At 32.6% G+C, this 6,313-nt stretch overlaps 1 long non-coding RNA gene across 1 annotated transcript in view; it reads right to left on the bottom strand.

Annotated features, from left to right (window-relative positions):
* Positions 1–3,977, bottom strand: part of LOC111086588 — an 8,658-nt gene extending 4,681 nt beyond the window's left edge. Inside the window, exons 1-2 of the long non-coding RNA XR_002611327.1 lie at positions 3,854–3,977; positions 173–3,515 (exon numbers count right to left, since the gene is read on the bottom strand). This is a non-coding gene — a long non-coding RNA (uncharacterized LOC111086588). The remainder of the gene's footprint in view (positions 1–172; positions 3,516–3,853) is intronic.
* Positions 3,978–6,313: the final 2,336 nt, after the last annotated feature.

Raw genomic sequence — 6,313 nt, 5'->3', positions numbered from 1 at the left:
GACTTTACATGGCCTTTATTCAAGCATGAGTCACCTACTACATGAGGACTTTACATGGCCTTTATTCAAGCATGAGTCACCTACTACATGAGGACTTTACATGGCCTTTATTCAAGCATGAGTCACCTACTACATGAGGACTTTACATCGCCTTTATTCAAGCACGATTCACCTACTACACGAGGACTTTACATGGCCTTTATTCAAGCACGAGTCACCTACTACATGAGGACTTTACATGGCCTTTATCAAAGCACGAGTCACCTACTACACGAGGACTTTACATGGCCTTTATCCAAGCATGAGTCACCTACTACATGAGGACTTTACATGGCTTTACGAGTTACCTACTACATATATTAACTGACATACAAAAGTTTTTTGTCAACTGAAATATGAGAATGAGCTTTATAGTTTGCGAAGTGACATACAAGGTTTCATACTAAACCTTGTGAAACATTTTTCAGTTGGCACACAACACGTACTGTTTAATGAAATTATAACAAGAGCCAAGGCAGTAGCTAAACAGTTAAAGTTGTAAGATTCAATATAAAAAGTTATTATTTTGAAATAATAATAATAAAAAAACATTAAAAAATATAAATTTAATCAGTACAAAACTGATTTATGTTTCACCAGATTTTGTCTATTTGAACTACGAGAACAACAAACTTCACAAACATGAATATGTTAGCAATCGATGTGTTCAGAGGAAAACTAAAAGTGGTAATAAAAAGGATCATGATATAAGGAACATATTTATTGTTTATTTATTCAAAAAGGGATGTAGATAATGTTTAGGAACCCTAAAGATTCCATCTTCAGTCCCTAAAGTAAAATATAAAGTTTACTTTAATCCTTGGATGTCACTAAAATTACATTGCTACATTTAATGATAATTAAATTCACAGAAAGTGAGCAAGATGAGAAACTAGAATAATAAAACTACAGAAATTAGATGTCACATCACTAATATTATACACATTAAAAAATGTGCAACTTAAGTGAAGACTGCACATTATTCAGGGTTGGAGAATGCTGTTTGATGTGAGGGTTTCTTTAATCAATAATTCTAGATCAGCACTGGCCTTGCAGAGGATAGTGAAATTAGCTGTATTGAGTTGGTGTCCTGCTTTTTCATGATGTTGGCATACAGAGGAGGCACAGGGGTTACTAGACGTTTTTGCATTTTAATAGAAATTATCAAACATTCACTGGCTTTAACTTTTAGAGGGCATTTGGATTTGCCATTATAGGAGCCCTTACAGTCTGCACACACACATAAAAACATACGAACCAAGAACTACGAGGAATTGGGAGGTCGTCTTTAGTAAGGAAGAAACTTTGTACGTGTGATGTGGATTTGAAAACTAATCTGAAATCAACTTTCTGTATATAGTGAAGAATCAGGACACCAACTCAATACAGCTAATTTCACTATCCTCTGCAAGGCCATTGCTGATCTAGAATTATTGATTAAAGAAACCCTCACATCAAACAGCATTCTCCAACCCTGAATAATGTGCAGTCTTCACTTAAGTTGCACATTTTTTTAATGTGTATAATATTAATGATGTGACATCTAATTTCTGTAGTTTTATTATTCTAGTTTCTCATCTTACTCACTTTCCATGAATTTTGGCTTTTGTTCTTCATCATCATCATCATGTGCCATCTTCCTCAGGAAGGTTGGCTGTCACAAACATCTACTTCTGTCTGTTCTATGCTTTTCTCACCAGATCTTCATATTTTACTATCTCAGTCAATTCTTTAATATTTGTTATCCAATCGGTTCTTCGTCTTTCCCTGTATCTTTTCCCTTCTAATTGACCCTCTAGTAGGACTCGTTGAATGTTGTCTCGTCTTATCATATGCTACTTTTCTCTTCTTGATGGTCGGTAACAACATATCTTTTCACATTCACCAAACTCAGAATTTCTTCTTATACCAGACTCTTCTTCCCTTTTGTTCAGTTAAGGTCAAATGTAGCAATGTACTTTTTAATTTTAGCAATGTCCAAGGATTGAAGTAAGTTTTTTATATTGTGCCTAAGGTACTACAGGTGGAATCTGTAGAATTTCAGAACGTGTATCTGCATCCCTTTTTAAAGAACGGTGTTCATCACAAGTGTCATAATTCTCTTCATGAGTATGTTATTTCTACCACTAAGATTGAAATATATTATAGAACATTTGGTGAACTTCAGTATCTAAAGACCATGCATGTAATTATTTAAATAACTCAACCGGATTTTGACCCTCACATTCAACTCGTACCTCTTCAGTCATTCTGGAGACAGGTTAGTAAATATCGAAAATTCAGCTTAAAATGCAACAGTTACAGTTGAGAAAATCTAAGCTCCTTAGAAAGAGAAACCTCTGAACTTTGTAAATCATAGATGAAAAACCAATGTTTATCAAACTTATCAAAATGTTTACATACATTATGGTACCTGCTAGAAAGTATAATTTCTTATGTCAGAATGATCAAGTCTTAGGCCATTATAGAAATAAACAATCGAGAATCTAACCAATTTCTAAATATGTTTCTTATATATATTAGAAAAGTTACCTAAGCATTTCTGGTTTTCAGGTTTTGGAAATTGAATTTAAAAAAATATATCCAAGTGTAACAGAGCTTATCAACAAAATCAGTATTATTTTCTTTACCAACACAGTCTTTTGAAAGCTATAACACTTACTAAAACAAAGCTGTATATATATATGTATATATATATATAATGCACAATGGTTTTAAAAAGCCACATTAAATGTTTTAACTCAACATGGAAAACACATTCTAATCAATCCATTATTTTCACATAATACTGTAAAGAATGACAACAAAATTACTTGCATGTTGTAACGAATAAAAGTAACTTTTAGCTTTTTGTTTTTTTAATTTTCACAATCAAGCAATCTTCAAGCATGCATATTTAACCACAAGCAAATCTCGTTAAGAGTTGTAGGTTTACAAAACAATACTTCCTATCAACTAGCATAACAAAACTTGTTTTCAGTTTTAATACTTACGTAAGCTACATTATCACATCTAACAGACTATGAACGATAACATACATAATTTTCCCTTTTCCAACAAATATATATATCGAGCTACACACAACCATACTCAAACCAGATGGAACTATCAGGATTACATTCTTTATTTCCCGAAGCTGTGTCTGGAACAGCCTTCTCAGAGTCTTTACCAGGTTTAGAACGATGTAGCTTAGATAATTCATAGTTCCTGTTTCGAACCTTTGCAATGTCAGCAGAACTTCTTAACACAGAACCGGGATCCTTGCTGCCAGAGGAATAGGGGTGAGGTAGTGTCTGCCGCAGTGCAGATCTTTCTAGCTTTACAGGACTACCTGTATTAGATGGTGGAGACTGCTTGGATCCAGGTGATCCCAAGTTAGTGATAACATTAACAGTTGTATGATTCTGGATGGTAGTTTGGTGGGAAGATTTTGATACAGCTGGTTGGTTTGAGGATGGGGATTGTCCATCAAATCCCTGATGATAAAAAGACATTCTATAAATATAACCTTCCATTTCACACACTCATGAAAAAAACTAAATAACACTATTATGTCTATTTAAGAAGATTCAATATGTTTCTAAGATGTGATTAATCTAGGCATGAACTTATTACATATAATTTTCGTCGAAGTTCGAGAGGTTCCAAAGATATGAATAATCCCGATCTAAACTATTCATTCACAAACTAACAGAAATTGAATGATAAAAGGGTAGTTAACCATGAATGTCTTTCTTGTTTATTATAGATCATTCAAAATATCTAATTCATCTATTTCTCTTAGAGACATATAAGCACACACACATCAACCAACCTGGTTTGTGCAGGGTGACTGTGGGGTGCTGGGTTGAGACTGAGACAACTTAACGAAGGGTCCAACATCTCGAACTGGAAAATCATCATCAACACTCAAGTTCTGTCTTTGTATGCCAGAGTCTAATGTAAGAGTGAGCATTTAATAGTATAATATTTAATAACTAAAATCATAAGATTTAAAACAAATCATAAAATACTATTCTAGAAATAACAAGCAGGAATCAGCTTTTTGCTAAGAATTAAGACTCAACAGATAAGACAAAATAATCAAAAGTATAGGCTACAGCCCACCATGAGAGCTGCTATTTGACAATTTCATCCTCGTGTTTAATTACATTCAATGGAGAGATGACAATAATGTTAGTTTCTCCAGATGGTGTAGTCTAGGAGAACATCGCCTATGCAGCGAAGTGGCAACCATTGTTCAATTTTAACTTTGTGCAAGGGATAAAAAGAAAAGAAAAAGTGAGAAATTTGACTATCCGAATTGTGAAAGTATTTTTGGTAGCTAGTTTACAGGCTATAGACAATAATAACCATGCTATTATAATAAAATACTTTATGTGCAAAAGAAAACATTTTAAAAAAAAGCAGGGACAGTTCATGCTAATTTTTCAGCTACAGGTTTGCTTTTTAACTCCTTAGCTCCTTCAAACAAACACAATATTTTAAAATATTACACAGTTTGATATTTTGAATGCACCAGAACTTCCTAGACTTGATTTACAGAAACAAAATTACTGAGCCTAACATTCAAACACAATACGGTTCTCACAGATTCAATTTTCACGTATAGACAACTCGTTTCATCAAACTGGTAAGTTGAGTGTAATATTACTTTATTTTTTCTCATGAGCCTTGTTTTGTTAAAAAGATAAAAAAATGTCTTGAGAAAACTGTTGTTGTTACAAAATAGAAAAAAAAAGCATGTATGCATGATGACAAAAATAATTATAATTAAATGAGGCAAAACGGACCTATGCTTTTCATTTACACTTATCGATAACAGTACATGATAAATAGTTGAAGCGTAATTTTATGTAGTTTCAACAACTGTAAACAGTAAAAATAACATCTACCACCAATTGCAACAACAAACACAAATTTTATTATTCTTGAATAACAAACATTTCTAAGATTTCGTGTTGATAGTAAAGCAACTAAATAATAATATAATTCACAGGGCCTTCCACTTTCCAATCAACTAAAAAATAATACTAATTCACAGGCCTTCCACTTTCCAAGCAACTAAATAATAATAATTAATTCACAGAGCCTTCCACTTTCCAAGCAACTAAATAATAATACTAATTCACAGGGCCTTCCACTTTCCAAGCAACTAAATAATAATATTAATTCACAGGGCCTTCCACTTTCCAAGCAACTAAATAATAATATTAATTCACAGGGCCTTCCACTTTCCAAGCAACTAAATAATAATACGACTTCACAGGGCCTTCCACTTTCCAAGCAACTAAGATAAATGTACTATAAACGGATGATCTTACCCCCCCAAAAAAAGACAATCTTTTTATCAAGCCTCTACTTGTTAACCCTTTCCAGACGAGTCACGGGTCAAAGGCCATGTCATCACATTTGTTGACTTGCATTCAAGATTTTATTGAACTACTATTTCATAAATTTATTCAAGAAGTTTGGTATCAAACTGTAGATTATAATTCAGATTTTTACTGTTATACATTATTCAATTTCTTAATTTAAAAGTAAATATTAAAAATAACAGTTAAACATCGATTTTTATGTGTCACAAGTTATGTTGAATGCAGCACTGGTTCACATTAGATGTTTGTGATGTCAAAATACCAAGTCTATAGTTTTGTACAAATTTGGAACTCAAATTACCAATATTGACAAGTTAGAATATAAAATAGGAATGTCATATCTTTTCTATTTGCCAAGATATCACTCATGTACTGAATCAAATAGTGGTCCCACTCACCTCTTTCCAATTTTGAAAATGGTCCACTGTATACACTTACTTCAATACATGACCTGAATAACCAATCAAAAGCTCAGAATGTCCCCCTAGTGGCTTTCTCACACACTTTAAAATGTTTGGATGCAATCTAGTTTTTTCAAACCAAGATTTCAAGGAGGTAGGTTGTGTCTTTAGTTTGCTCGAAATTTCATATTTTTTAGACCCAAATATAGCTTAGTTACTAAGCTTGATAAATTATAGTGGGATTCTGTGGTATTGATATAGTAATTTATGATTTTTTTGGTTATTCAACTGCATATATAAAAGCTAAAAAAATTATTTTGTTTCATATCATTCACATGCGAAATTTTAAAAGGCTTAGTAGCCTACGTCAAGCAGCAACCAAGTACAAAGGTCATAACTAGAAGTGATAATTGTTTGCTTTACTTCTTTATTTACTGTTCTATGTCTTAAAAAGAATAAGTTTTAAGAACTTATTTCTAAATAGTAATAATCTAT

This window comes from Limulus polyphemus, unplaced genomic scaffold, assembly GCF_000517525.1.
Source record: "Limulus polyphemus unplaced genomic scaffold, Limulus_polyphemus-2.1.2 Scaffold1222, whole genome shotgun sequence".
Taxonomy (NCBI): Eukaryota; Metazoa; Arthropoda; class Merostomata; order Xiphosura; family Limulidae; genus Limulus; species Limulus polyphemus.
This window is presented reverse-complemented; position numbering and strand designations above follow the sequence as displayed.